Here is an 8,923-nt window from a genome sequence, read left to right on the forward strand (position 1 = left end):
TTTTTTTCGGTAACGGTAACACGTTACCTTTTTTTGTAGGTAGCGTAGGGCGGTAACGCATCCGTTTGTTTGTTAGCGTAACGAGGACCATACTTAGTTACTTTATTTTCGGTAACGCGTAAAACAGTGGGTATATCACGCACAGTTTGTTCAATCTCTTTGAATGCACGGTACAACACTTGCACATACCTTTCCGTGCGTGTAGGAGAACGAGCCTGAATGCCTATGTGTGCAGTGTGTGCGCTTGCGTTTCCATGCTTTTGTTGCCGGGCCGAGAGATCTTTGTGAAGCTGGCCATTAAGTTACAATAATGCCAAGGAAAGTATAGGGGATGTTTTTACTAGTAAATGTAAGGTAAATGTGAAGAAAGAAAAGTGGACGAAAAGATAGCTTGCCGCGGGCAGGGACCGAACCTGCGACCTTCGAATAGCGCGTCGGATGCTCTACCAACTGAGCTACCGCGGCGGCCATCCCCCCGTCCACTTTATAGGGTGTATATGTACATTTAAACGCGGGAGCGTCAGTCAGCGCCGCCAGTAGCCATGACGGCGAGTGTGGAACACTCTTTTTTTCTGCCTGTTGGCGTCACGTAGCACGTGAACTTATTACGCTCCCACATTTAAATGTACATATATACCCGATAAAGTGGACGGGGGGATGGCCGCCGCGGTAGCTCAGTTGGTAGAGCATCGGACGCGTTATTCGAAGGTCGCAGGTTCAGTCCCTGCCCGCGGCAAGCTATCTTTTCGTCCACTTTTCTTTCTTCACATTTGCCTTACATTTACTAATAAAACCATCCCCTACACTTTCCTTGGCATTATTGTCTGTTAGTGCTCATTAATATTGTGTATAACAAAGAAAACGAGCCGTTGAAATTAACACTTCTTTCCTTCAAAAAAAAAAACAAAGCATTTCTGCGGACGTCCTGCGCGTCCTCCTTGCAGCGCACTCTCTCGTACACCCTGCCTCTGTTTGCTCTCTCTCTCTCTCTCTCCTCTGGGCCTTCCGCTCAGGTGTCTGCAGTGCATTCATTCGCATACTTGCTACCATTCATGAGAGTTAGCGTTAGTTAATCGCAAGCTACCGCAATAATATGATCGTACTATTTATTTATTTATTTATTTATTTATTTATTTATTTATTTATTTATCGACAGAGCTTCACGTCCAAAAGACACACTGGTATGAGTAGAGAGGCCGCTTTGGGGAGCTCCGAATGATTTTTTGACCCGTGGGGTTATTTAACGTGATCTAGACGTACACGCTCACTGAAGGCACCCATGAATGAACCAGACTGGTGCACGGTACAGAACATGAGTAACTGATATTGCAATTACAATTACTTCCTTTAAAATGTAATTGATTACAGTGGTCAATTCCAGCCACAGAAGAGTAACTGAACAATTACAGAAATCCCTTAGTTTTTTTTTTCAAAATTTTATTCCCATAACACCATAACACAAGTTTACTCAAACTACAACGAACTACTGTGGCTTACATGGTAGGGAGAAGGCTGAGGCTTGCGTGAAGGTCGGAACACGTTGTTAACTTTCAACAGGAGTTCTTTTTCAAAGTTGTCGTCACTGATCATTCCACGTTTATTCGTTAAGAGGTCAGCTGCTACACTGAACACTCTCTCAGTACATGTGCTGGAGGGAAGAGAGGTATTATAGAGTAAGAACACCTCGTGCACCAGCTCGTAGTTGGAGAGTGCGTCGAAGATAGTGTCCATGTCCTCTACGAAGCGTCGCTCTACGCTGTTGTCTGCGCTCGGGTAAGGCATTGCAGGTAAGGCCAACGAAAACGTTAACAAAATAGGCTCTGCCGGGACCACCGTCTGATCGATTACATTACCACTGATCGATTATATTACAAAATTATAAAAAAAGAATTACGAGTAATTGATTACTTGTAAAGTGTTACGGATAACTAGAATTAGGCTTAATCTATGAGAGAACGCTAGCTTGGGCTAGTTGGTGATTGGAATCGAAATATTTGCACAGCGCAAAATGAACGAGGGCAAAATGTTGTGTCCCTTCATCTGTCCTCGTTCAGTGCGCGCTGTGTAAATGTGTAGATTCTTAACCTACGAATCATGGCTGATGTCTAAACCTGAATGCGTGATTGAGGTTCTTAAGCACAATTGCGTTGTTTCGATTTCTGGCCAAGGCGACTGAATTTAGATAAACCCGACGAGCAAACACGTCGATTCTTCATGTATGAATGATAAATGATTCCTAAACCTAAAAGCGTGATTGACGTTCTTAAGCACGAGGGGGTTGTTTCAATCCCTGGCCAAGCCGACTGCATTTCGATAGGCCCTACGACCAAACACGTCGATTCTTAGTCTATGATAGTCTGCGCCTGTTTGTGCTTTCCTCTCCCTTTGTGTTACCGTCCGTTTTTGCGCAGTTACATAACGGATTCTTAATCATGGCTGATTCTTAAACCTGAATGCGTGATTGAGGTTCCTAGGTACAAGGGCGTTGTTTCGATTCCTGGCCAAGCCGACTGCATTTCGATGGACCCGACGAGCAAACACGTCGATTCTTAATCTGTGAATGATAAGTGATTCCTAAACCTGAATGCGTGATTGGGGTTCCTAAACACGAGGGCGTTGTTTCAATTCCTGCCCAAGCCGACTGCATTCCGATAGGCCCTACGACCAAACAAGTCGATTCTTAATCTATGATAGCCTGAGCCTGTTCGTGCTTTCCTCTCCCTTTCTGTTACCGTCCGTTTTTGCACAGTTACATAATGGATTCTTAATCATGGTGGATGTCTTAACCTGAATGCGTGATTGAGGTTCCTAGGCACGAGGGCGTTGTTTCGATTCCTGGCGAGGCCGACTGCATTTCGATAGGCCCGACGAGCAAACACGTGCACTCCTAATCTACGAACCATGGCTGATTCCTTAACCTGAATGCGTGTTTGATGTTCCTAAGCACGAGGGCGTTGTTTCGATTCCTGGTCAAGCCGACTGCATTTCGATAGGCCCGATGACCAAACACGTCGATTCTTAATCTATGAATCAAGCCTGTTTCCTTAACCTGAATGTGTGATGGAGGTTCTTAAGCACGATGTCGTTGTTTCGATTCCTGGTCAAGCCGACTGCATTTCGATAGGCCCGATGACCAAACACGTCGATTCTTAATCTATGAATCAAGCCTGTTTCCTTAACCTGAATGTGTGATGGAGGTTCTTAAGCACGATGTCGTTGTTTCGATTCCTGGCCAAGCCGACTGCATTTCGATAGCCCCGACGAGCAAGCACGTCGATTCTTAATCTATGAATGATAAATGATTCCTAAACCTGAATGCGTGATTGTGGTTCCTAAGCACGAGGGCGCTGTTTCAATTCCTGGCCAAGTCCGACTGCATTTCGATAGGCCCTACGACCAAACACGTCGATTTTTAATCCATGAATCATGGTTGTTTCCTAAACCTTAATGCGTAATTGAGGTTCCTAAGCACAAGAGCCTTGTTTCGATTCCTGGCGTAGCGGACTGCATTTCGATAAGCCCGACGAGCGAACACGTCGATTCTTTATGTACGAATCATGGCTGATTCCTAAACCTGAATGCGTGATTGAGGTTCCTAAGCACAAGGCCGTTGTTTCGATTTCTGGCCAAGCCGACTGCATTTCGATAAACCCGAAGAGCAAGCACGTCGATTCTTCATGTATGAATGATAAATGATTCCTAAACATAAATGCGCGATTGACGTTCCTAAGTACGAGGGTGTTGTTTCAATACCTGGCCAAGCCGACTGCATTTCGATAGGCCCTACGACCAAACACGTCGATTCTTAGTCTATGATAGTCTGCGCCTGTTTGTGCCTTCCTCTTCCTTTGTGTTAACGTCCGTTTTTGCGGAGTTACATAACGGATTATTAATCATGGTTGTTGTCTAAACCTGAATGCGTGATTGAGGTTCCTAAGCACAAGTGCGTTGTTTCGATTTCTGGCCAAGGCGACTGCATTTCGATAAACCCGATGAGCAAGCACGTCGATTCTTCATGTATGAATGATAAATGATTCCTAAACCTAAAAGCGTGATTGACGTTCCTAAGCACGAGGGGGTTGTTTCAATACCTGACCAAGCCGACTGCATTTCGATAGACCCTACGAGCAAACACGTCGATTCTTAATCCATGAATCATGGCTGATTCTTAAACGTGAATGCGTGATTGAGGTTCCTAAGCACGAGGGTGTTGTTTCCATTCCTGGCGAAGCCGACTGCATTAGATAGGCCCGACGAGCAAATACGTCGATTCTTATTCTACGAATCATGGCTGATTCTTAAAGGCCAACTCCGGCGATTTTTTGGCCATGTCAAAGTAATGGTGCTTTTATGTTCCTGAGACGCTCCTGTTACGGGCCCGATAGCAGAAATACTCGGCAAATTGGAGAATAATTTTAAATAAGCCAAAAAAGCTCAACACCGAAACCGAAACCCAACCGAGTGTACTGTCTACGTATGACGTAGACGTTGTTACGAACGAACCGGAAGTCGTGCAAGGCATGCCGGTGACGCCGGCGCGGAGTACGAAAACTGTGACAGCCGGGACGTCCAGCGAAGCGCCGGCCAAATCAACGCTGTCTGTCGCCTTGTGAACAGCAGACGCTCGCTGTAGCGGCCGAAGCGCCGAAGTTAGCGGTGCCCTCGGCTGCGTCACTTCCGCCGCCTTACCAATACTGACGTCCCAGACGCAATGTTGCCAATAATTGTGGCAAGCCAGGAGGGCGTTTGCAGACAATCTTTAAAATTCATTTGCAAACAATCTGCGGATGTCTCAAGACTGTAAATTGGCATAAATGACGGAAAAGTGCAAAGGAACGTACCCAGCGAATTTCATTGAGATCCATCAAGTCAAAAAATCACCGGAGTTGGCCTTTAAACGTGAATGCGTGATTGAGGTTCCTAAGCACGAGGGTGTTATTTCTATTCCTAGCGAAGCCGACTCCATTTAGATAGGCCCGACGAGCAAACACGTCGATTCTTAATCTACGAATCATGGCTGATTACTAAACCTGAATGCGTGATTGAGTTTCCTAAGCACGAGGGTTTTGTTTCGATTCCTGGAGAAGCCGGCTGCATTTAGACAGGCCCAACGAGCAAACATGTTGATTCCTAATCTACGAATCATGGCTGATTCCTATACCTGAATGCGTGATTGAGGTTCCTAAGCACGAAGGCGTGTTTCGATCCCAGGCGAAGCCGACTGCATTCTGATAGGCCCGACGAGCAAACACGTCGATTTTTAATCTATGAATCATGCTTGATTCCAAAACCTGAATACAGATTGAGGTACCTAAGCTCGATGGCGTTGTTTCGATTCCTGGCAAAGCCTACTGCATTTCGATAGACCCAACGAGCAAACAGGTCGATTCTTAATCTATGAATCATGGCTGTTTCCAAACCTGAATGCGTGATTGAGGTTCCTAAGCACAAGGCCGTTGTTTCGGTTCCTGGCGAAGCCGACTGCATTTCGATAAAACCGACGAGCAAACACATCGATACTTTTCTATGATAGTCTGCGCCTGTTTGTGCTTTCCTCTCCCTTTGTGTTACCGTCCGTTTTTGCGCAGTTACATAGTCGATTCTTAATCATGGTTGTTGTCTTAACCTGAATGCTCGATTGAGGTTCCTAAGCAGGAGGGTGTTGTTTTCGATTCCTGGCGAAGCCGACTGCATTTCGCTAGGCCCGACGAGCAAACGCGTCGACTCCTAATCTACGAACCATGGCTGATTCCTTAACCTGAATGCGTGATTGAGGGTACAAGCACGAGGGCGTTGTTTCGACTGCTGTCCAAGCCGACTGCCTTTTGATAGGCCATACGAGCAAACACGTCTACTCTTAATCTATGATCATGGCTGATTCCTAAACCTGAATGTGTGATTGAGGTTGCTATGTACGAGGGTGTTGTTTCGATTCCTGGCCAAGCCGACTGCATTTCGATAGGCCCGATGACCAAACAGGTCGATTCTTAATCTATGAATCATACCTGTTTCCTAAACCTGAATGCGTGATTGGGTTTCTTAAGCACGAGGTCGTTGTTTCGATTCCTGGCGAAGCCGAATGCATTTCGATAGGCCCTACGACCAAACACGTCGATTCCTAATCTACGAATCATGGTTCAGTCCTAAGCTTCAATGCCTCATTGGGGTTCCTAAGCACAAAGGCGTTTCGATTCCTGGCGAAGCCGACTGCATTTCGATAGGCCCGACGAGCAAACACGTCGATTCTTAATCTATGAATTACGGCTGAATCCTAAACCTGAATGCGTGATTGAGGTTCCTAAGCTCGAGGGCGTTGTTTCGATTCCTGGTGAAGCCGGCTGCATTTCGATAGGCCCGACGAGCAAACACGTCGACTCTTAATCTCCGAACCATGGCTGAGTCCTAAACCTGAATGCGTGATTGAGGTTCCTAAGCTCGAGGGCGTTGTTTCGATTCCTGGTGAAGCCGGCTGCATTTCGATAGGCCCGACGAGCAAACACGTCGACTCTTAATCTCCGAACCATGGCTGAGTCCTAAACCTGAATGCGTGATTGAGGTTCCTAAGCTCGAGGGCGTTGTTTCGATTCCTGGTGAAGCCGGCTGCATTTCGATAGGCCCGACGAGCAAACACGTCGACTCTTAGTCTCCGAACCATGGCTGAATCCTAAACCTGAATGCGTGATTGAGGTTCCTAAGCTCGAGGGCGTTGTTTCGATTCCTGGTGAAGCCGGCTGCATTTCGATAGGCCCGACGAGCAAACACGTCGACTCTTAATCTCCGAACCATGGCTGAGTCCTAAACCTGAATGCGTGATTGAGGTTCCTAAGCTCGAGGGCGTTGTTTCGATTCCTGGTGAAGCCGGCTGCATTTCGATTGGCCCGACGAGCAAACACGTCGACTCTTAATCTCCGAACCATGGCTGAGTCCTAAACCTGAATGCGTGATTGAGGTTCCTAAGCTCGAGGGCGTTGTTTCGATTCCTGGTGAAGCCGGCTGCATTTCGATAGGCCCGACGAGCAAACACGTCGACTCTTAATCTACGAACCATGGCTGAGTCCTAAACCTGAATGCGTGATTGAGGTTCCTAAGCTCGAGGGCGTTGTTTCGATTTCTGGCCAAGCCGACTGCATTTCGATAAACCCGAAGAGCAAGCACGTCGATTCTTCATGTATGAATGATAAATGATTCCTAAACATAAATGCGCGATTGACGTTCCTAAGTACGAGGGTGTTGTTTCAATACCTGGCCAAGCCGACTGCATTTCGATAGGCCCTACGACCAAACACGTCGATTCTTAGTCTATGATAGTCTGCGCCTGTTTGTGCCTTCCTCTTTCCTTTGTGTTAACGTCCGTTTTTGCGGTAGTTACATAACGGATTATTAATCATGGTTGTTGTCTAAACCTGAATGCGTGATTGAGGTTCCTAAGCACAAGTGCGTTGTTTCGATTTCTGGCCAAGGCGACTGCATTTCGATAAACCCGATGAGCAAGCACGTCGATTCTTCATGTATGAATGATAAATGATTCCTAAACCTAAAAGCGTGATTGACGTTCCTAAGCACGAGGGGGTTGTTTCAATACCTGACCAAGCCGACTGCATTTCGATAGACCCTACGAGCAAACACGTCGATTCTTAATCCATGAATCATGGCTGATTCTTAAACGTGAATGCGTGATTGAGGTTCCTAAGCACGAGGGTGTTGTTTCCATTCCTGGCGAAGCCGACTGCATTAGATAGGCCCGACGAGCAAATACGTCGATTCTTATTCTACGAATCATGGCTGATTCTTAAAGGCCAACTCCGGCGATTTTTTGGCCATGTCAAAGTAATGGTGCTTTTATGTTCCTGAGACGCTCCTGTTACGGGCCCGATAGCAGAAATACTCGGCAAATTGGAGAATAATTTTAAATAAGCCAAAAAGCTCAACACCGAAACCGAAACCCAACCGAGTGTACTGTCTACGTATGACGTAGACGTTGTTACGAACGAACCGGAAGTCGTGCAAGGCATGCCGGTGACGCCGGCGCGGAGTACGAAAACTGTGACAGCCGGGACGTCCAGCGAAGCGCCGGCCAAATCAACGCTGTCTGTCGCCTTGTGAACAGCAGACGCTCGCTGTAGCGGCCGAAGCGCCGAAGTTAGCGGTGCCCTCGGCTGCGTCACTTCCGCCGCCTTACCAATACTGACGTCCCAGACGCAATGTTGCCAATAATTGTGGCAAGCCAGGAGGGCGTTTGCAGACAATCTTTAAAATTCATTTGCAAACAATCTGCGGATGTCTCAAGACTGTAAATTGGCATAAATGACGGAAAAGTGCAAAGGAACGTACCCAGCGAATTTCATTGAGATCCATCCAAGTCAAAAAATCACCGGAGTTGGCCTTTAAACGTGAATGCGTGATTGAGGTTCCTAAGCACGAGGGTGTTATTTCTATTCCTAGCGAAGCCGACTCCATTTAGATAGGCCCGACGAGCAAACACGTCGATTCTTAATCTACGAATCATGGCTGATTACTAAACCTGAATGCGTGATTGAGTTTCCTAAGCACGAGGGTTTTGTTTCGATTCCTGGAGAAGCCGGCTGCATTTAGACAGGCCCAACGAGCAAACATGTTGATTCCTAATCTACGAATCATGGCTGATTCCTATACCTGAATGCGTGATTGAGGTTCCTAAGCACGAAGGCGTTGTTTCGATCCCAGGCGAAGCCGACTGCATTCTGATAGGCCCGACGAGCAAACACGTCGATTTTTAATCTATGAATCATGCTTGATTCCAAAACCTGAATACAGATTGAGGTACCTAAGCTCGATGGCGTTGTTTCGATTCCTGGCAAAGCCTACTGCATTTCGATAGACCCAACGAGCAAACAGGTCGATTCTTAATCTATGAATCATGGCTGTTTCCAAAACCTGAATGCGT

At 46.7% G+C, this 8,923-nt stretch overlaps 1 non-coding gene across 1 annotated transcript; it reads right to left on the reverse strand.

Moving 5' to 3' along the window:
- Positions 1–392: 392 nt before the first annotated feature.
- Trnaa-cgc (transfer RNA alanine (anticodon CGC)) lies at positions 393–465 on the reverse strand. The gene has a single exon. It is a non-coding gene; the product is annotated as a tRNA-Ala (tRNA).
- Between the last annotated feature and the right edge of the window lie 8,458 nt (positions 466–8,923).

Source organism: Rhipicephalus sanguineus, chromosome 1 (genome assembly GCF_013339695.2).
Source record: "Rhipicephalus sanguineus isolate Rsan-2018 chromosome 1, BIME_Rsan_1.4, whole genome shotgun sequence".
Lineage (NCBI taxonomy): Eukaryota > Metazoa > Arthropoda > Arachnida > Ixodida > Ixodidae > Rhipicephalus > Rhipicephalus sanguineus.